This window comes from Macaca thibetana, chromosome X (assembly GCF_024542745.1).
Source record: "Macaca thibetana thibetana isolate TM-01 chromosome X, ASM2454274v1, whole genome shotgun sequence".
NCBI classification, from domain to species: Eukaryota; Metazoa; Chordata; class Mammalia; order Primates; family Cercopithecidae; genus Macaca; species Macaca thibetana.
The window spans coordinates 129,445,004-129,466,713 of NC_065598.1; the positions used below are offsets into that span (position 1 = coordinate 129,445,004).

The 21,710-nt window shown below is 40.3% G+C and overlaps 2 protein-coding genes across 4 annotated transcripts in view; both read left to right on the forward strand.

The window, feature by feature from the left end:
• Positions 1-3,214, forward strand: part of PHF6 (PHD finger protein 6) — a 55,822-nt gene extending 52,608 nt beyond the window's left edge. For 2 of the 3 annotated variants that reach the window (XM_050777325.1, XM_050777323.1), the window contains exon 11: positions 75-3,214. The gene's annotated coding sequence lies outside the window, so the exon portion shown is untranslated. The remainder of the gene's footprint in view (positions 1-74) is intronic. The other variant, XM_050777324.1, reaches the window with a different exon arrangement.
• The window catches only part of HPRT1 (hypoxanthine phosphoribosyltransferase 1), a 1,139,661-nt gene that overhangs the window by 1,063,044 nt on the left and 54,907 nt on the right, over positions 1-21,710 (forward strand). The window lies entirely within an intron of this gene.

Genomic DNA, 21,710 nt, shown 5'->3' on the forward strand with positions numbered 1-21,710 from the left:
TCCTCAATAACATTATATTGATTGTGTTCCCCTCAAGCATCATATTTTACATTTTTTTATCATCTTTTAAACAGGTTCATGGGACAGAGTTAGAAAACTGGGAATGAATAAGACATCCATAACTACTATTCTTTTTTCACTGTTTTCTAAAATCAAAAAGGGTTTGTAACTTTTTACTGCCCAACTCTTAGATCCTTCATTGAACTGCCTAAAAATGTCTTGTTTGTTTTATGAGCCTTCACTAGAAGGCTGAGTTTGACATGTTGATACTACGTAGCTATAGTTTGCAGTTTCTGGGAAGCAATTGAAACACTATTAACCCTGTGTATAGTGTCAACAGTTAAAGCAGATGAAACAAAGTAAGCTATATTTCTGGACTGAACATAGTTCTGCTGTTTAGAGTGTTTAAGTTTGTTTAGTGGATCCATACTCAAAGGAAAGCATAAGCAAATTTTCCTTTACAATGCAAACATGCCACTGGTGGCAGCACATGGTAATTTGTGGATTTTTTTTTCACACTCAAGTAATGGAGGCTAGAAATGAAGAGAACCTTCTTTTTCTCTTGGCTTTAACAGCACATGCTAAAAATCTCTTCCAAGAAGTACGCTAAAGCTTTTCATTTGGTTCCTGTTAAAGTTGTTCTCACTGACCAGCATGGACTCAGGCAACTGCTAATTATAAGCTATGAGCTCCAGTGCTTTTGCCAAAATTCTCTTGACAGCACACCTCCTCTCTTTCCATGTTATACAGAGGACTTCTGGCAAAATGATTGAGTCCTTCAAGTTTAAACTAACATTTGGCAACAGCAAATTAAATGTTTTTAAGATGTAAAGAAAGGGTTACCGCTTGCTAAGGACTTCAGACATCATGTCCGAGACGTGTTCCTCTCAAGTGCCCTGTTGTGTGGAACACTTCCCATACTGGCGCAGAGTACGTAAGGAGGTCTCATGTGCTGTAAGAGTAAAAAAGTCTTTGCATAAAACAGTATTTATTTTTACTTTTGTGACCACTATTTTAGAAACTTTATTTAATATTTTAATGTTTTCAGTCATTGCTTTGGTTATCTATAAAATAGGCTTTTGTGCCCTACTTTTCTTCTTGTAGGGCTTGGTGGTGTTTTATCGATTGTCAGAATTGGTTTTGAAAGCCTAAGAACCCAGCTTTTTAGAAAGGATTTTCACACTGGCATTTCTAGGTAGTGATATTTTCTTCCACTTACCTGCTGAAGCACATTTATGCATTTCTTTATGGCAAAACCAAATAACTTTAGTTGTGGTCTGCCTGATATTACCATAGCACCTCAATACCAAGGGAAGGAATTTTGACTAGTTGAATTATTAAGCCACCACAATAAAGCAGATTTTTAAATAAGGAATAATCATGTTAACTTGACTGTACATTGAGATATCCTACATCTGATAGAGCAGCATTTTAAAAATGTAACAGGTGGAAAATTACACTGTGCTTAATGACTGCTTTTTTAAAAAACTGTGAGTCCCTTAAAGTCATGTTTGTCAAGTGTGTATTCACACATTTACTTAAATCAAGGGACTCAATGCTTGCTTTTATTTTAACCATCTTTTACTATTTTTAGAAGGAAACTAGCTTTAGTAGTGGGTTGCCCTGTATGTTTTCTCTTTTTGCTCTTAATATGCCATTGGGTTTTTGTGTGTATGTGATTTTCAAAATTCATGACTTGAAGTGCAAGGACAGATCTAGCTGTTTGTTTACCAAGCTATGTGACTTCTCCCAAAGGATCTGTACTTTCTTTCCTTACAACAGCTTGAAAATCATTATTTTCAAATCCTTAAATCACTGTGTCTAGATCATTTTTTACATTGTGTGCCATAGACTTACCCATGGGACAACAGAGCTCCTTCATTTTTGAACAACTACTGTAATCATTTTTTTTTTTTTTTAGGAAAAATGGAAGGTGCCAGGGGTAATCATGGCCAGTCAATAATTATATAAAGGAGTTCAAATACTATAGCTGTCAGTTGATGAATTTGTTATGTAGTAAAATGTATGACTTTGTATGGGTTTCTTCAGCCCTTTTTCTGCCACTAGCAACCAGAATAGCACTTTACCTTTTGGTTGGCTAGATAAGTGGCTGACTACCTGTTTTTCTCACTGTGGTGTGATTGGCTAAACAATCTTGCATTAAAAATTCAAATGTAAATTGAATTCACATGAAAAATCATGTTTGGTTGTAAACCTCCAATGTTTTGATTCTCTAATCATGTTTTCGTCACATGCTGAGTAAAAGTGCCTTACAATGTAAAAATTGTACAGTACTTATGTTCCCAAGTAGCATCATCATCTTCTGGGTAGTAATTACATTGTGGTATTAATATTTAGAAAAATGGACCTCAGCAGTGTATTTACTGTACATCTCTTAAGTCTTTAACTGTAGTTTTAATAAGCATGACATTATTTGATAAGTATATAACATTTACATCATTTCAAAAAATACTGCCGTTACTGTCTTTTATGCATATTTTAGCCTGAAATTTTGAAGCGTCTTTTTTCTTTCTTTCTTTTTTCTTTTTTTGTTTTGTTTTTTGTTATTGATATTAAACAGTGTAATCTTTGCAAGCGTATATTGAAGATTATTCTGGAGCATTTATTGCCTTACCAGAAATGTTAGTAGGAAATGTTCTTTAGAGTAGAAAGATAGACTTGAGTTTCTATACTTTTAATAAGAGCTCTTTGTTCCTGGCGGGGAGGGGGGTAGGGGGTGAATTTTACTTTCATCTCAAGTTATTAAAAACCCACAACTGAGGTAAATTTTATTTCAAGGATCAGCAGTTTTAGAATTTCAGATAGTACTTGCTCAGAAGTACATGCTACTCAAGATATTAAGAGATAACAAGATCTGTAGATCTGCTATTGAATCAGAATCTGTGTACTTGAACAAATGTATGAATCTCAAATATCTCAAAGCAAAAGAAAAAGTGTTCTAGAGTGTTGTTGCTTTTTTAAAAAAGCACTGAAGTTAGACCAAGGTATACAGTTTTGTTCTAACAGACATTTAGGTTAATTGTAAAGATAAGGAATGCATTATGGGTCAAAAATCAAACATTCCTCTCATGTTATGTATATTTTGTTCCTGTTATATTGGCTTTATTTTCAAAATTGTAGTTTGTAGTATTAGTTTCCTTTTATTGGTATTCTTGCATATACTATTCATTCAATAAATGACTTATGACTTTCATATTTGTTTGTCTTTTTTGTGAAAGTGTATACTGAAGCTTATTTGATAACAGCAATAGTATTGTGTTCCTTTTAATCTTGCTTTATTTCAGAGTAAAATGCCTAGCTTAATAACTTTTCATTAAACAAGTGTGGGAGAAAAAAATGCGAATTTGAATTCAGTTCAAAGTTTCACAATATAAAGGTTTTATCATGAAGAGAAACTGCAATCTTGTAAGTACAATCGAACTGCATTACATCTTGGTTTTTTTATTACATGGTTCAGATACCCATAGTTTAAATCAGATCCTCTGGAACCTAGTTAGAAGGTTATTTTGAAAATAAACCAAAACTCCTAGTACAATTTATCAGATCGGTTATATGGGTACAGGATTAATATCCTTGTCATTGTCATAAAGGGATTTTACCTTATATCTTTAAATGTACTCCCATTACCATGGACAGTGTGCTTCTAGTACAGTGCTTATATATTGAGGTTTGTCACATCCCGGGCAGAAATCAAAGTTGTAATTAGTAGGATATGCTCATTCCATACACACAATTCCTAACCTGCAGAGTGGGGGGAAAAAAATCAAGTAACATGTTCTAATTAACTCCGGAACATAGGATGGTGTACTTCACTGCCAATGTTACCTAGTAGTGCCTGGCACATATGTGCCTGTGTGTGTTTAAAATCCATTATTAAGTCTCAATTGCCACCAATTTTTAAAGTCTCATTTTAATTGCCATAAAAATATGGAGATGGGGAGTTGTGTGCTATTTTTTAGCTAATTGAAGCTATTTAAGCTGGGTTTTTTTGTTGTTGTTTGTTTGTTTTTCCAACTGCAGTCGCCAGCAGTTGCTAAAGTTCCTCCAAAGGATGGACCTGGTAGAATTTCTTAGGAAAATTCTCTAGCCAGCAGATGGCTAGTTTATCTTTTTAAGAGAAAAACCCAATCCCTTTTATATTTATATATTAGACTAAGTCCTCAGTTGTGTAGGCAAAATGCTGCTTTATACATCAACCAATGTTACATAATACTGCCTTGTTCAAATAATGAGGTAACTGAATATTAATGATGTAAAGCAAAAATGTATTTGTGATTTTTATTCAGAAGATGAAAGCTATAAAATAACCAATTACTATATAAGGTAATGGTGGCATTTGGAAAGTGTTACACGATAGCAGACATGATCTACACATGGTCAGTGTACTGAAGTCAGTCAACCAGACCTGCATCCTTGTCAAAAGACAGCAGATCCATAAACATCCAAATTATACCTTTGCCTATACCTCTCAGTGGCTATAAGTGGGTTTTTATGCTAGTGGTCGGGCAGTGGTGGGGAGATAGGGAAAATAAAATGCAGCTGGGCAAAGAGCTAGCTAGCTCTACTGTGTGAACAATAATATTCCAATGAAAACAAGAGTACTGTTTCAGCGGGTAACCTTTTAAATGGAACCTGAGAGACTAGATAATGAAGACAGTATTAGGAGTTGGGAGACAGAAACTACACTTTAATATGGAGACTGGATTTAGAGTTTTTGTTGAGTTTCTATAAAGTAATTGGTACAGAAGGGTAAGTTGTTTCTGAGTATTTTAAAAATCAGACCTGTTTACAGATTTTGTATTAAAGTAATATATAGTCATAAAAAGGAATGAATTACTGATACATATGCCAATGTGTATGAGCCTGGAAAACATGCCAGGCACAGAGGTCACATATTGTATGATTCCATTTATATGAATTGTTCAGAGAGGCAAATCCATAGAGATGGAATACAGATTAGTGGTTCCCAGGGACTGCAAACATGGGGGAATGAGGAATGACTATTATGGGGTATACTGTTTCTTTTTGGGGGTGGTGAAATGTGGAATTAGGTAGTGGTTAATGGCCGCACGACTTTGTGAATGTACTAAAAATCATAAATTATACCCTTTAAAAAGAGTGGATTTTTTTTTAATTATTTTTTTTTTTGAGATGGAGTTTCACTCTTGTTGCCCAGGCTGGAGTGCAATGGCACGATCTCTGCTCAGCACAACCTCTGCCTCCCAGGTTCAAGCGATTCTCCTGCCTCAGCCTCCCAAGTAGCTGGGATTACAGGCATGCGTGACCACGCCTGGCGAATTTTGTATTTTTTTTTTTAGTAGAGACGGGGTTTCTCCATGTTGGTCAGGCTGGTCTCGAACTCCCTACCTCAAGTGATCCACCTGCCTCGGCCTCCCAAAGTGCTTGGATTACAGTCGTGAGCCACCACACCCGGCAAGAGTAGATTTTATGTGAATTTTATCTCAATTTTTAAAGTGCTATGTAGCCATTTTACAAAATTAAAATACAAAGGTATATGAAGCAAAATGTGAAAATCTCCCCTTCTGTACAAGCCTACTCCCTAGAAGTATTTGATACATAGTCTTCTAAATGCTTCTGTACATATATAACAAACACTTCTTTTACATAAATAGAATCATGCATAACACAAATAGAATCATGCATAAAAAAAGAATATTTTTTACCATAAATAGAATCATACCTACAGTTCTGCACCTCATCTTTTTTACTTGAACAATATTACAAGGTGTCAGTACATCTAGATTTCTCAATTTTTTTTTTTTTTTTTTTTTTTTTTAGTAGCTCCATGGTATTTCAGTGTATGGATGAACTGGAATTGTTCTCTCCAGCCTTACATATATCCTTTATGCAAGTAATTTCTTAGAATAAATTTCCAGAAGTAGAACTGCTAAGTCAAGGGTATGTACATTTAAAGTTTTGATAAAAATTGCCAACCAGGGCCGGGCGTGGTGGCTCACGCCTGTAATCCCAGCACTTCAGGAGGCCAAGGTGGGCGGATCACGGGGTCAGGAGATTGAGACCATCCTGGCTAACACGGTGAAACCCTGTCTCTACTAAAAATACAAAAAATTCACCGGGCGTGGTGGCGGGCACCTGTAGTCCCAGCCACTTGGGAGGCTGAGGCAGGAGAACGGTGTGAACCCGGGAGGCGGAGCTTGCAGAGAGCCGAGGTCACGCCACTGCACTCCAGCCTGGGTGACAGAGTGAGACTGCATCTCAAAAAAAAAAAAAAAATTGCCAGCCAGCCCTTTTTGGCTCACATCTGTAATCCCAGCACTTTAGGAGGCTGAGGCGGGAAGATCTCCCAGGAGTTCAAGAACAGCCTGGGCAACATAGTGAGAACCCCATCTCTACAAAAAAACAGAAAAAATAGCCGCACGTGGTGGCATGTGCCTGTAGTCTCAGCTGTTCAGGAGGCTCAGGTGGGAGGATCCCTTAAGCCTGGGGAGTCAAGGTTGCAGTGAGCCGTGTTGGCTCCATGGCATGCCAGCCTGGGCAACAGAGCAAGACTCTATATCAAAAAAAAAAATTACCCATCCATTCTAGGGATTAAGCTGTGTCCACTTCTCCACTCCAGAAGAATGCTTTTAAGTGTGGTGCCTTTAAGTGTTTTTAAAGAAAAAAACACACACTCCAGAAAATTCTATGGGGTTTGATTGTATTGTAAAACCCATATAGACTATATCTGAAAGTGGCATATGAATCATCTTTGGGAAATGGAGCACTACATTTCGTTTGTGAAAAGGCTAAATTGAAAAGTTTATTTCATATGTATTAACAGCAGTAGCTGGTGAATCACTTCCCTTCCTGCTTTCTGAAAAGTAACAGATTGCTCATCACTGGCTATTGTTTCCAGATGGACCTGCCCTGTGTCCAGAGTCATATGTAGCTCAGTTCAGGACACCTGAAGGGGCTGTGCACTGTTTTGTTGAAGAACTCCTATGACCTTTATCTGTCATGTGATGATTCTTATTCCCAAAATTATGACTGTGCCTAACAAGTGGTCAGTACGTGAAACAAGATGAAATCATCTGAAGTTTTCACTTCAAGTAGTTGTTTTGTCCTTTTATGAATAAAATCTAAGCCTAATCAGAAAAATTGTCATGATGCTTTTAGCTCATTTGCCAAAAATGAGCTATTATTTTTATCATTTAGCAATTTCAAGCAACAGTTACCTGCATGTCTGAAAATAAATTGGTAAAAATAACATGGATACTGAATTATGCTGGTCAGTCAGCATGGAAGTTTTAAAATAAAGAATAAATTGAATGTAGTGAAGGATAAATTAATGCTACATGAAAATTAGTTTTTTCTAATTCTCAAAATCACATTTGGTGCTAATTAGTATTTATAACATTAGCCAAACAACAATTTTATTGAAAAAGGTTTGTAACTTAGAACTGTAGCAATCATGGAGAGTGCTGTTATTTTTATTTCAGAGGCTAGCCAGACAATTTAACACAAAGGCTTATTTTCAAACGTTCCTGATCCTTAAGCCCAATAGGCTTATGTTCTATATTTAGTATTGATTTAGTATTACCAGGAAGCAATAATTCTTTGGACCCTGTTCTCATATGTTCCTGGTTAGAGAGCAAGCACAAAAGATAAGCAGTTTCTGAAAGTTAACAGATCAAAGAGCTGGAATTTTGGCATTATCCTCAAATACAGCATTCTTTCTGGACATCCCTTAGAAGAATTGTTATTAAGTGCTTCAACCTATTCCATGTGCCCAAACAGCTTAGGGCAGCTAGACAGTGTGCTGGGGATGCCGGGGGAGAAAAAAGCATTAAAGAAAACATATGTTGCTTAGCAAAGAGGCAGGGTAGGAGAGAAAAACTTTAGGCAGCCTCTACTGTGGTCTTTGGAGCATTTAATAACTGGGGACACACCATTGCATGAAACTTGGAAATGCACCCTACAGTTTATAGGCCACTTCCTAGAAAGACTGATGCAAAACTTCAAACAGTCACAACTTTATTCTTTTTTTCCTTTGATGCCCTCCGGGAAACCCTCTTTCCTTAGTTCCCGTATCTGTACCACGCCTTCAAGACCACTCCTTTTTTGACTCTTCTCCCTACCCCTAACATAAGTGTCACCTGGTTCTGGTCTTTGCCATCTTGGATTATTATTCCCTATCACCACGATCTGCTTACAGGTGCCACCTGTGTGTTCCACATGATTATCTTCCACTCACTGCAGCTTCATGCTAAGTCTCAACACTTCTTCTGGACATGTCTACCCAATCTGGTGGCTACCCAAATGTGAGTCCCAAACTAAGTTGTCCTGACCTAAATTTTATCTGTTAATGACACCATCAGTCAGTAGGGTTACAATTCAATTGGTCTACTTGGATTTCCACATCCACTTGCTAAGTTCCACAAAATCTACCACTCTGCCTTTTGGATCCATTCTCTCCATTCTTATTGCTGATAAGCTAGTGTGGTTTCTACCTTTTTTTTTTTTTTTTTTTTTTTTTTGAGATGGAGTCTCACTCTTGTTGCCGAGGCTGCAGTGCTCACTGCAACCTCCACTTCCTGAGTTCAAGCCATTCTCCTCCCTCAGCCTCCCGAGTAGCTGAGATTACAGGTGTGCACCACCACACCTTGCTAATTTTGTATTTTCATTCAAGGCAGGGTTTCACCATGTTAGCCAGGCTGGTCTCGAACTCCTGACCTCAGGTGATCTGCCTGCCTTGGCCTCCCAAAGTGCTGGGATTACAGACGTGAGCCACCGCGCCCAGCCGTCCATTAATTACGTCTTGATACCACTGACCTCAGCTTCCCCACTTCTCTCATTTCACCTCCCCATGCCTAGAATTTACCCCACTCTTATATCTGGGGAAGATGACCTGCTAAAGAACACCACAACAGTGCAGACTGATGCCACTGCAGATATTTGGCATTTGGTCTCAGGTTCTCCACATCAGTCTTCTATCCTTTTTACCTACTTGTCTTTCCCATTATAGTACCTAGAAACTATGACAAACATAAGCATGCAGACTCTAGATTTTGGTGGCCCAGGTTCAAATTCCATGTAAGCTTGCTTAATTTATTAAGCCTCTCTCCACTTCCATTATCTCATCTTTAAAATGCAGATAGAGGCAAGGCACGGTGGCTCACACATGTAATCGTAGTAATAACTGATTTGGGCAAGAGTCATCAATGGGTGCTAAAACTAGTGGGTGAAGGCTCGATGAGGAATAGGATACTTATACACCCCCGAACTAAGCCACAAATTGTTAATTACAAAGGAGAAAGTAGTGATTTTACAATGGCAAGACACTTACTGTAAATGGACAATGAAAGAACATCAGTAATGGGAAAAAAATGACGCTACTTACCTCCTGCTGTGCTACTCTTAGAACAAGTATAATTTCTGTGATACTCCTCCAAAAATGCATAACCTGAGTCTGTTCATGGGGAAGCATCAGACAAACCCAAATTGAGGGACATTCTACCAAACAACTGGCCTATATACGTCAAAAATGCCAATGTCAGGAAAGGCAAAGTCTGGGGAACTCTTCCTGGTTCAGGAGTCAGTGTGTGATCCTGGACTGTGAAAAAAGTAACTATAAAGGATGGTATTGAAACAGTTTTCAAGATTGGAGTATAGTAGTAACAAATCAAGGCTAAATTTTCTGATTGTACTGTGGTGTGTAAAAGAATGTCTTTGTTAGAAAATACACACTGAAATACAGGTCAAGGAGAACAATAGCTCCAATTTACAAATGGTTCTGAAAAAATATATATACACACACATACAAATAGAGAGACAGAGTGAGAAGGCAAATGATAAAGCAAGTGGGACAAGATTTTTTAAAACTGGTGAATCTGAGTAAAGCGTACTCAGGAATTCTTTGTACTACTGTTGCAACATTTTTGTAAGTTTGACCTTACATCAAAATTTAAAGTTTTAAAAGGAAATAAGAAAGAGAAGGTATAAACAATATTAAAAATAAAACATTACTATGGATGTAGTAGAGATTTTAAAGATCATGAGGAAAACACTAGAAATAAGAGTCTTTATCTTTTAGATATACATACTGAAATACTTACTGTAAAGTGGTGGGATATCTGAGATTTCCTTGAAAATAATTCAGGGGGCCAGGCACGGTGGCTCATGCCTGTAATCCCAGCACTTTGGGAGGCTGAGGTGGGCGGATTACTTGAGGTCAGGAGTTTGAGACCAGCCGGGGCAACATGGTGAAACCCTGTCTCTACTAAAAATACAGAAATTAGCCAGGCATGGTGGTGAGTGCCTGTTATCCCAGCTACTCGGGAGGCAGAGGCAGGAGAATTGCTTGAACCAGGGAGGCGGATGCTGCACCACTGCACTGCAACCTGGGCGACAGAGCTCAAAGTAATAAATAAATAAATATCTCTAAATAAATAAATAAATAAAATGCAGGTAGGAATCATAATTCACTCACAGACTTGTGAGGATTAACGAAGTTGAGCATAGACCCAAGACTCTCCCATCCCCCCAATACATTGGCCCTTGTACCTGTGTTCCCAAGTCTAGCTTTTCTCTTCTTCTCATATAATTCCCATTTCTCTCCTCATATAATTTTCTTGAAAGTCAAGTTACCACTTGATGTCTCCATTTTTGTATTTTTATTATTTGTTCGTCAACCCACTGCACTCGCTTCTGTCTCCCCACCTTCACTTCTCTCAACTACAGAAAAACTGCCCCAGCAAAGTTTACCAATGACTGTTGCGAAAACCAATAGGTGTTTTTCCAGTCCTTTTTTTTTGTTTTTGTTTTTTGAGACAGGGTTTTGCTTTGTCACCGAGGCTGGAGTGCAGTGTACAGTCACAGCTCACTGCAGCCTCAACTTCCTGGGCTCAAACAATCCTCCTTATTCAGCCTCCCAAGTAGCTAGGACTACAGGCATGTACCACCACACCTAGCTTTTTTTTTTTTTTTTTTTTTTTTTTTGAGACGGAGTCTCACTCTTGTCGCCCAGGCTGGAGTGTAATGGTGTGATCTCAGCTTGCTGCAACCTCCACCTCCTGGGTTCAAGTGATTCTCCTGCCTCAGCCTCCTGAGTAGCTGGGATTACAGGCACGCACCACCACACCCAGCTAATTTTTATATTTTTAGTAGAGGCAAGGTTTCACCATATTGGCCAGGCTAGTCTTGAACTCCTGACCTTGTGATCCTCCCACCTCAGCATCCCAAAGTGCTAGGATTACAGGCGTGAGCCACCGCGCCCAGCCTGCTTTTTTTTTTTTTTTTTTTTTTTTTTTTTTTTTAATTTTTGTAGAGAAGAGGTTTTGGTGTGTTGCCCAGACTGGTCTCAAACTTGAGCTCAAGCAGTCCTCTCGCCTCGGCCTCCCAAAGTGCTGGGTTTACAGGCATGAGCTACTGCGCCCAGCCAGTTTTCTTACATCTTGACTCTACTTAATGTTCCTGACAATCCAAGTGCTGTCACTTGGTCCTCTGCTAATCTGCTCTTGCAGGTGACCCAACAATAGAAGTAACACATTTAATAATAAAACCAACATTGCAAAGTTCACTGGCTGGGACCCTCCATGGACTATCTACCCACCCCCTTCCCTGCTCGCAGAGATTTAATAGGAATCTACATAAATTCTGCTGTTTCCTTGGCAAAGGTAAAATGTCTAGATGAAGGGTGGGGTGAACTATACAGGGAGGTGAAAGGGTAGAAGAGAATTGAGAAAAGTGGGAGTTTGGGGACCAGTAACATCCAGGGGTAATGGAGGTGATTAACCAATTTGCTTATGAAAAATGCCACATGGTAGAGACAACTCAAAGCTCAAGGCGCACTGGGAAACCAAAATGCATTTGTGTACATATGTAGACATATGTAATTATTGTCTAGTCAGGAAAAGAATAGTTGAAACACATACCTTCTTATGAAACTGTGAAAATCACCAGATGAAAGGTTGTGAGACCAAAAGAGAATTCTAGTCAAGATTCCAAGCCCCATATCCAGATGGAGTCAGGCAGCAGACAGCTGAAAAATGGTGCTGCCATTCTTCTCCAGGAGCCCTTTCTGCCACGTCCCTCGATGACATCTGCCTTCTACTGCAACATTTCTAGGTAGAGTTCAGCCCATTTCACAGTTCTTCAATTCTGCTGTTCAAAGAGTTGCCTCCTTATGCCTGTAATCCCAGCACTTTGGGAGGCTGAGGCAGGAGGATCGTTTGAGCCCAGGAATTTGAGACCAGCATGGGCAACATAGTGAGGCCTCATCTCTACAAAAAATTAAAAAATTAGCCTGGGCAACATGGCAAAACCATGTCTCTACAAGAAATACAAAAATCAGCAAAGCGTGGTGGCATGCACCTGTAGCCCCAGCTACTTGGGCGGCTGAGGTGGGAGGATTGCTTAAGCCCAGGAGGTTGAGACTGCAGTGAGCCAAGACCATGCCACTGCATTCCTGCCTGGAAAACAAAGCGAGATCCTATCTCAAAAAAAAAAAAATTAGTGGAGAATGGCAGCACATGCCTGTAGTCTCATCTACTGGGGAGGCTGAGGTGGGAGAATCGCTTAAGCCTGGGAGGTCGAGGCTGCAGTAAGCCATGATCACACCACTGCACTCCAGCCTGGGCAGCAGAGCAAGACCCTGTCTCAAAAAAAAAAAAAAAAAATCAACTTCTTGCAAGTTCCACCTGTTGATTCTCCTAGTCCTACCTTTCAGAAGGGCTACACGGGAGCAATGTGAGGTGGAGAAAAATAACGGTTTTATGGTCTGAAACACCTGGGTTTGAAAACTAGATTGGCCACTCATAACTGGTAACTCTGAGCAAGGTACCATTCCCCTTCTCTCAGCCTCAGCCACCACCCCGTCTGTCAAAATGGGAGTGATATCCCTTAAACCACTGCATTGTCTTAAGGAGTATAGAAGATAAAGTGATTGTAAGTGAAATTAGCTGGTTCATAATAGTCCTTTTTTTCTTTTTTTTTTTTTTTTTAACAGAAATTTGTATTCCCTTTTCCACACCATGATCCTTCACATATAAAATCAAGAAGCTAGCCTGATTTTAAGTGTATTTTTTTCACTATTAACAGGTGAATTGATGTTTATTACACATAAATTATACAGATAAGTAAAAATAAAAATTTTAAATCTCTTGTAATTCTAGTACCCATAGGCCACAATTGTATGTTTTGTAAAATCTTTCAGACATTTCTACAAAAAATAGGTTCACACCTATTAAGTTATAATCTACTTTTTTCACTTAAAAATTGGAAATGTCTTCCCAGGTGATTATACTCTGTCATTCTTATTGGCTGCATGATAGTCCATTCTGTGGATGTATCATGGTTTACTTAACCATTTCTCTATCATTGGACGGTTCTTTCCAGGTTTTACGGTTGCCATTTTGTTGCAAGTAGTGCTGATCTAATCACCAAGAAATAGCCGAGACTCCCGATTGAAAAACATTCTACAGAACGACTGGCCTGTACTCCTCAAAAAAAAAAAAAAAAAAAATATATATATATATATACACACACACGCACACACACATACACACATATACACATATATATATCTACACATATACATATATATATATATATATATATCTCCTGAGAAACAAAGGCTAAGGAACTGTTCCAAACTAAAGGTGACTGAAGACACATGACAACTAAAAGTAATGCTTCATCCTGAATTGGATGCCGATTTGGGGTGGGGGGAACCCTTGCTCTGAAGGACATTTTGGGGACTATTGGCTAAATGTAAATATGGATTGAATATTACATAATACTGTGTCAGTATTAGTTTCTTGATTCTAATCATTGTACTGTAGTTATGTAAGAGAATATCCTTATTAGAAAATACATACTGAAGTATTTAGGAGTAATGAGGTATCATGTCTACAATTTAACTGGTTCAGGAAAAAATGTGTGTGTATATATGAAAAGATAAAGCAAATGGGGCAAAATGTCACAAGTTGGTGAATTACAATTTTCCAATTTTGCTTAAAAGTTAAACACACCAGCAGAAACAGCAGCTCTTTCCAAGGGAGTCTGAAGAAGGTTCAAAACTAGGGTGAGCAAACTCAAGGAATAGGAATAAGAGGAATAAGCCTCAGGGAGGGCGTCAGGATATTTAACTAAAGAGCCATCTGAAGGAAAGAGTACAAACTATTTGGTTCAGATGAGCTAGAGAGTACATTCTTCTTCCCCAGTACTCAGAATGATTCTCAACCTTTTCCACTGAAGTGCACTCAAAATAGAGGAAATTGACCTTCTGCACTGTTTTCACCCTTAACTTGTGACTGTTTGGTTTTGTTTGTATCTCCTGTCCTCATCTATCTTAGATTCCTTTTTCATTTTGCTGAAGTAACACTTCTTTTTTTCTTATAGGACACATGGGTAATAAACATCTAAAAATAAACAATGTGAGATGAACATTCTTGTACATAGAGGTTGTTGCCCTTGTCTGATTTTTTCCCTTAAGATAAATTTCTAGAACAGAAAATTCCCAAGTCAAAGAGTTTTTTTTGTTTTGTTTTGTTTTGTTGTTGTTGTTGTTGTTGTTGTTGTTTTGAGACGGAGTCTCACTTTGTCACCCAGGCTGGAGTGCAGTGTCATGATCTCTGCTCACTGCAGCCTCTGCCTCCCGGGTTCAAGCGATTCTCCTGCTTCAACCTCCTGAGTAGTTGGAACTACAGGCATGTACCACCACGCCCGGCTAATTTTTGTATTTTTAGTGGAGATGGGGTTTCACCATGTTGGTCAGGCTGGTCTCGAACTCCTAACTTCAAATGATCCACCTGCCTTGGCCTCCCAAAGTGCTGGGATTACAGGCGTGAGCCACCATGGCCAGCCACCAAAGTTTTATACATATTTTTAAAAATCCATTGATTCATATCACTAAATGCCCTGCAGAAAGTTTTTACCATGAACACATTACCCAGCTTCAACAATTATGAACTAATTTCCCATGTGGTTTCGTACATTCCTCCTAATCCCCTGCCCCCACACACCATGGTTTATTTTGAAGCTAATTCCAAAGACATCATTTCATCCTCATATATATCATTATATGTCTCTAAGATGCATACTTTTAAAAAATGCAATCACAATACTATTATTGAACACCCCTTCCCCACCAATTTTAAACAATCATCTCTGGTTGTCTTCAAACATCCGGTGTTTAAATTTCTCCAATGGTGAATGCTATTAAGTGTTTGCCATTGTTATGGAAATCTCTGCAGATGGTGGGAGGAGCAAATGCATGTTCTTGGAGTTTTGTTTGAAATCGAGGTGAAAATTCACATTATATTTACTATATACATATTATTTGTTGTAACATTACAATTTATATATGTAAAGATATGTATGAATATAGGCATATACTACAGGCAATTCTGGTAGACTGTATCAAATCAAATGCTCATTATTCTAGTTTTATACTAACTTAAACTTCCCAAAGACACTTAAGAATATTAGGAGATGCAATCAAAATAACAGATAAAAGACAATTGCTAAATAATCATTAGAAAAAGATGTCAGGAGGCCCGGCGGGATGGCTCAAGGCTATAATTCCAGCACTTTGGGAGGCCAAGGCAGGTGGATCACTTGAGGTCAGGAGTTCGTGACCAGCCTGGCCAACATGGTAAAACCCCATCTCTACTAAAAATACAAATATTAGCCAGGCATGGTGGCACGTGCCTGTAGTCCCAGCTACGCAGGAGGCTGAGGCAGGAGAATCGCTTGAACCCAGGAGGCGGAGGTTGCAGTGAGCTGAGGTTGTGCCACTACACTCCAGCCTGGGCCACAGAGTGAGACTCCATTTCCAAAAAAGAAAAAGAAAAAGATGTCAGGTATTAAACCTTTAAAAGTCCACACACAAAGTGGAAGTATAAACATTTCTATATCATGTAGTTTTTATAGTTTTATCTAGATTCACCTATTAAACTATTTTAAAAGGCTTTTTAATTTCCCTTTTTTTTTTTTTTTAGATGGAATCTTGCTCTGTTGTCCAGGCTAGAGTGCAGTGGCATGATCTTGGCTCATTGAAACCTCTGCCTCCCAGATTCAAGTGATTCTTCTGCCTCAGCCTCCCAAGTAGCTGGGATAACAGGCGCCTGCCACCACGCCTGGCAAATTTTTGTATTTCTAGTGGAGATGGTGTTTCACCATGGTGGCAAGGCTGGTGTCGAACTCCTGACCTCAAATGATCCACCAGCCTCGGCCTTCCAAAGTGCTGAGATTACAGGCATGAGCCACAGCCCAGCCAAGGCTTTTAAAATTTCTAACAAATGGGCCAGGCGCGGTGGCTCACGCCTGTAATCCCAGCACTTTGAGAGACCAAGGTGGGCAGATCAGCTGAGGTCAGGAGTTCGAGACCAGCCTGGCCAACATGGCGAAACCCCGTGTCTACTAAAAATACAAAAATTAGCTGGGCGTGGTGGCACACACCTGTAATCCCAGCTACTTGAGAGACTGAGGCAGGAGAATCGCTTGAACCCAGGATGCATAGGTTGCAGCAAGTCGAATTTGCGCCACTGCACTCTAGCCTGGGCAACAAGAGTGAAACTCCGTCTCTAAATAAATAAATAAATAGATAGATAGATAAATTTCTTAAAAATGGTGGAAAATAGGCATAATCTTAATTATACAATGCACATAGTCTTTATTAGCATTATATTCATGCAGATATTATTCCTTTAAACTGGTTTCTTATATTATGAAGGTATTTCCAAATATAATCCATGGTGACTTATGTTCAGTGGTATCCATTTGATGTAGCCTGTGGACCTGGGTGTAGTAGATGCTATTGGTGCCCTGCCCGGCTCTCTTCACCAGCTAGCACCCCATCCCACATCTATTTCAAGTGCAGCTTACCCCTGCGACCTCTGATTATCTGCCCTTGCCTGATGGGAACCTAGGAAGCTATACTCCCCTTACAGCCAACGAATGATTCTAGGATACAAAATCCCTGGCCCCTGCTTCAAGCAGGACTACTGCAAATGTTTCCCGCTGTGGACGCCAAGGCTAAACGGTATCTAAGACCATGTCCTTGCTCAGTTCTCTCCCATTCCCTATCCCACTTCACGTCCTCCCTCATAAGTTTTAAGTGCACCCCTTCCAAAAATCAGATAACAGAAATATCACGCCAACCAAGGAAGGAATTGTGCTTTTAGTTTAGAAGTTTAAGTTTACGTTGGAGGTCTACTGGTAATGAATTTTTGAGAGAATGTGTTCGTCCCAGTGGCATTGATACAGACTATGAAACTGAGCGCTAGAAATTGAGAAAGAACAGCTTAGGTAACGTGGTGAAACCCCGTCTCTACAAAAATTAGAAAAATTAGCTGGGCGTAAGTGGTGCACACCTGTAGTCCCAGCTACTCGGGGGACTGAGGTGGGAGGATTGCTTGAGCCCGGGAGGTAGAGACTGCAGTGAACCGTGATTGTACAGCTGCCCTCCAGCCTGGACGACAGAATGAGACCCTCTCAAAACAACAACAAAGAAGCGGAGCAAGAAGGGGGCTTTGTCTATGTCTGTCAGAAAATAGAACATAAAAACCAATTCCCAGGCAACCACAGCTAGATTTCTGTTACTGATTTACTCAGCCCTACTTCGTCTTCCAATTTTAGTAGCAGTCTACCTTCATGAAGCCATCTGCCTCTAGGCTAAAATAGTTCTGGAAATCCTGAGTCTTAGGTGCACTGGAATGGTCTGTCAGTTGTATGCACCTGGTAGCAGTATCAGCTTACACTGAGAAGCCTGTTTCTAGTATAGTCCTTCCTCCTGAGGCTCTGAGACTATTCTTTTTCATTCTTTCCAGAAGACCGACTCTCTGGCCCAGGGCTGCACAGGATTTTCCACAATGATGAAAATGCTCTATGTCTGTGCTGTCCGATGCAGTAGCCACTAGCTACAAGTGTCTATTGAACATTTAAGATGTGGCCAGTAGGACTGAGGAACCAAATTTAACATTTTAATTTTAATTAATTTAAACTTAGATTTAAATAAGCATGTGTGTGGCTAGTGGCTGCTATATTGGGCAGCACAGCTCTAATTTTCTAGCAAGGACATTTAGGCCATTGTGAAGAGAAAGCAGAGACCGCCTACTGAAAGGCCAGATTGTTCTGGCTCCTTGCTTATAGTAACCAAAAGTATCCAAATGGAGGCAACGAATGGGTCTACCTGTAACTGTTTAGTCTATGATAACAATGGGGGCAAGAACAAGGGAACTATTTAGTCTATGATAACAATGGGGGCAAGAACAAGGGAACAGAGAAGGCCTAGTGAAATCTTCAGGGTGTTAGAATCTGTCCTGTACAGAGTGTACTATAATCAGTAGCAAACAATAGAAGTATTTTAAACTTAGCAGTCAAATCTTTACAAGTTGATTTGTTAAGTTACTTTGTTAGCCCTTACATGTGAACGTGAGTTTGTCCTACCCTGCTTGAAAAGATGTAATTTCATTATACTATTTTACCTACACAAAATTAACCTAAAGAAAGTTGAATTTTTTTTTTATTTGACAGCTTTCCCTATATTGTGAGCCTGAAATATAAAAGTTTACTATAGAGTTCATAAAGAAAATGAAGCGGCCGGGTGAAGTGGCTCATACCTGTAATCCTAACACTTTGGGAGGCCGAGGCAGGAGGATTGCTTGAGTCCAGGATCTCGAGACCAGCCTGGGCAACAAAGCAAGACCCCATCTCTACAAAAAAAAAAATCTTTTTAAAAGTACCTGGGTGTGGTGGGGCATGCCTGTAGTCCTAGCTACTCAGGAGGCTAAGGTGGGAGGATCACTTGAGCCCAGGAGGTGGAGGCTGCAGTGAGCCATGATCACCCCACTATATCCCAGCCTGGGTGACAGAGCGAGACTCTCTCTCTCTCTCTCTCTCTCTATATATATATATATATACACACACACACACACACATATATAGATATAGATATAGATATATACACACACACACAAACCTATCATACCTATTTATTTATTTTGAGATGGGAGTCTCGCTCTATCACTCAGGCTGGAGTGCAGTGGCACAATCTCAGTTCACTGCAACCTCTACCTGGGTTCAAGCAATTATTCTGCCTTAGTCCGCCAAGTAGCTGGGATTACAGTCAGCGCTACCACACCCAGCTAATTTTTATATTTTTAGTAGAGATGGGGTTTCACTATGTTGGCCAGGCTGGTCTCGAACTCCTGCCCTCAAGTGATCTGCCCGCCTCGGCCTCCCAAAGTGCTGGGATTACAGGCGTGAGCCACCGGCCTGGCCCTTAATTATTTCTAATACACGTCCTACCCCCATTTTTGCTTGTGATGCCATTGTGGGTCACAGGATGAGGAAGCAAGCAGCCATCTAGGAGAATGCAAAAGATGGTTTGGGTGTAAGATACTGTAATAGGAAAAAAAAAAAAAAAAAAAAAAACCTGTTCTCCTACTCTCTACTCTTACTCAGCACAGAACACATCTGTGACAAGATGTGTTGGGGTTTTCCCCACACACCAAGCTATTCTCCAGCAAACACCAGCTAGATGCCCTATAATTTAGTTCAGTTCCATTCTGACACTACCTGGAGATAGCATCAGATGCCACAAGGTAAGGGCTCAGTCCCACAAGACTGCCCCCACCCCACTTCAGACGCCAATTGCAAGTCCCAGGTTGTGACCTTTACTTCTGACCAACCAGCTGTAAACTGGGGAGTTCCCATTCAATTAATTTGCTAGGACAGCTTACAGAACTCAGGGAAGCATTACTTAACATTTACCAGGATATTTCAAAGGGTACAAATGAACAGCCAGATGGAAGAGATGCACAGGGCAAGGTGTCAGGGAAGGGCATGGAAGCTCCATGCCCTCAACTGGTGCTACCCTCCGGTACCTCCACGTGTTCAGCAACCCAGATGCTTATCAAATCTTTCAGTTTTTGTAGAGCTTGATCTCTAGCCCACCCCCCTGCACCTGCCAGAGGTGGGGCTGAAAATTCCAACCCTCTAATCACTTGGTCTTTCAGGTGACCAGCCTTATCCCGAGATTATCTAGGAGCTCTATGCAAAGTCATCTTTTAGCCTAAACTCAGGTATGATCAAAAAGGGCTCATGAGGCCAGGCACAGTGGCTCAAGCCTATAATCTCAGCACTTTGGGAGGCTGAGGCTGGCAGATCACCTGAGGTCAGGAGTTCGAGACCAGCCTGGACAACATGATGAAACCTTGTCTCCACTAGAAATACAAAAATTAGCCCAGCATACTGGCGCACACCTGTAGTCCCATACTTGGGAGGCTGAGGCAGGAGAATTCCATGAGCCCAGGAAGCGGAAGTTGCAGTGAGCCAAGATCGCACCACTGCAACAGAGTGAGACTGCGTGACAGAGTGAGACTGTCTGAAAAACGGGGTGGCGGGGGTGGGGCTCATGAATAAGAAAAGTCATTCCTATCAGTAGGAAATCCTAAGGGTTTGGGGTACTCTGTCAGGAACTAGGGACAAAGACCAAATATATTTCTCATACTACAGATACCTTGTCAGTTTTATTCTGAATTTGGGGCCTGATCCTGAAAAAGAGATGTCTGATCAGAATACAGATACCTGAGAACTCCAAGTAGCCACAGCCTTACCTATATTAATAACCAAAGTGACGATGCTTTCTGAAAACCACAAGAGAAGGTAACATAACCTTAAGGATTTTAGCTCCTCTAGAAGTTAGGAACCCTATTGTTTTGTTTGCTGATTCTTCTATAGTTGTCTATAGCAGAAGCACTCAAATGCAGCATGTAAACATGAAAACTAGCAGATTTTTTTTTTTAATTTTTTAAGGTTTTAGATTTTTCTTTTTCCCTAGACTTCTCGGCAGAATGCAGACCTTTTAAAGAGTACACATTTAAGTTATGGGAGGTAAAACCTCTCAGCCTTCTACGTGGAAAGTGAATTCTGTTGGGGGTAGGTGGTGTGCCCCTGTAGTCCAAGCTACTTAGAAGGCTGAGGTGGGAGGATGGCTTGAGCCAAGGAGTTTGAGACCAGCATGGGCAACACAGCAAGGCCCTGCCTCCAAAGGAAAAAAGAAAAAAAAAGACAGTAATTTTTTTTTTTTTTTACGAATTGATTGACTGATTGACAGAGTCTCACTCTGTCACCCAGGCTGGAGTGCAGTGGTGTAGTCATAGCTCACTGCAGCCTCGACATCCTGGACTCAAGCGATTTTCCTGACTCAGCCTACCAAGTAACTGGGACTATAGGCGTGCACCACCATGCTTCGCTAATTTAAAAAAAAAGAAAAAATTGTTTTGTAGTGACAGGGTCTCTCTATGTTGCCCAGGCTGGTCTGGAACTCCTGGCCTCAAGCGATCTTCTGGCCTCAGCCTCCCAAAGTACTAGGACTACAAGCATGAGCCACTGCACCTGACCAGGAATTTTTAAAATTGATACATAATAGAGGTACATATTTTCGGGGTACATGTCATAATTTTTTTTGGTTGTTTTTGAGATAGAGTCTCACTCTGTTGCCTAGGCTGGAGTACAGTGGCAGGATCATAGCTCACTGCAGCCTCAACCTCCTGAGTTCAAGTGATCCTTCTGCCTGAGCCACCCAAGCAGCTGGGACCACAGGTGCCCACCACCACGCCCGGCTAATTTGTTATTTTCTGCAGAGATGATGTCTTGCTATGTTTCCCAGGCTGCTCTCAAACTCCTGGGCTCAAGCAGTCCTCCCACCTCAGCCTTCCAAA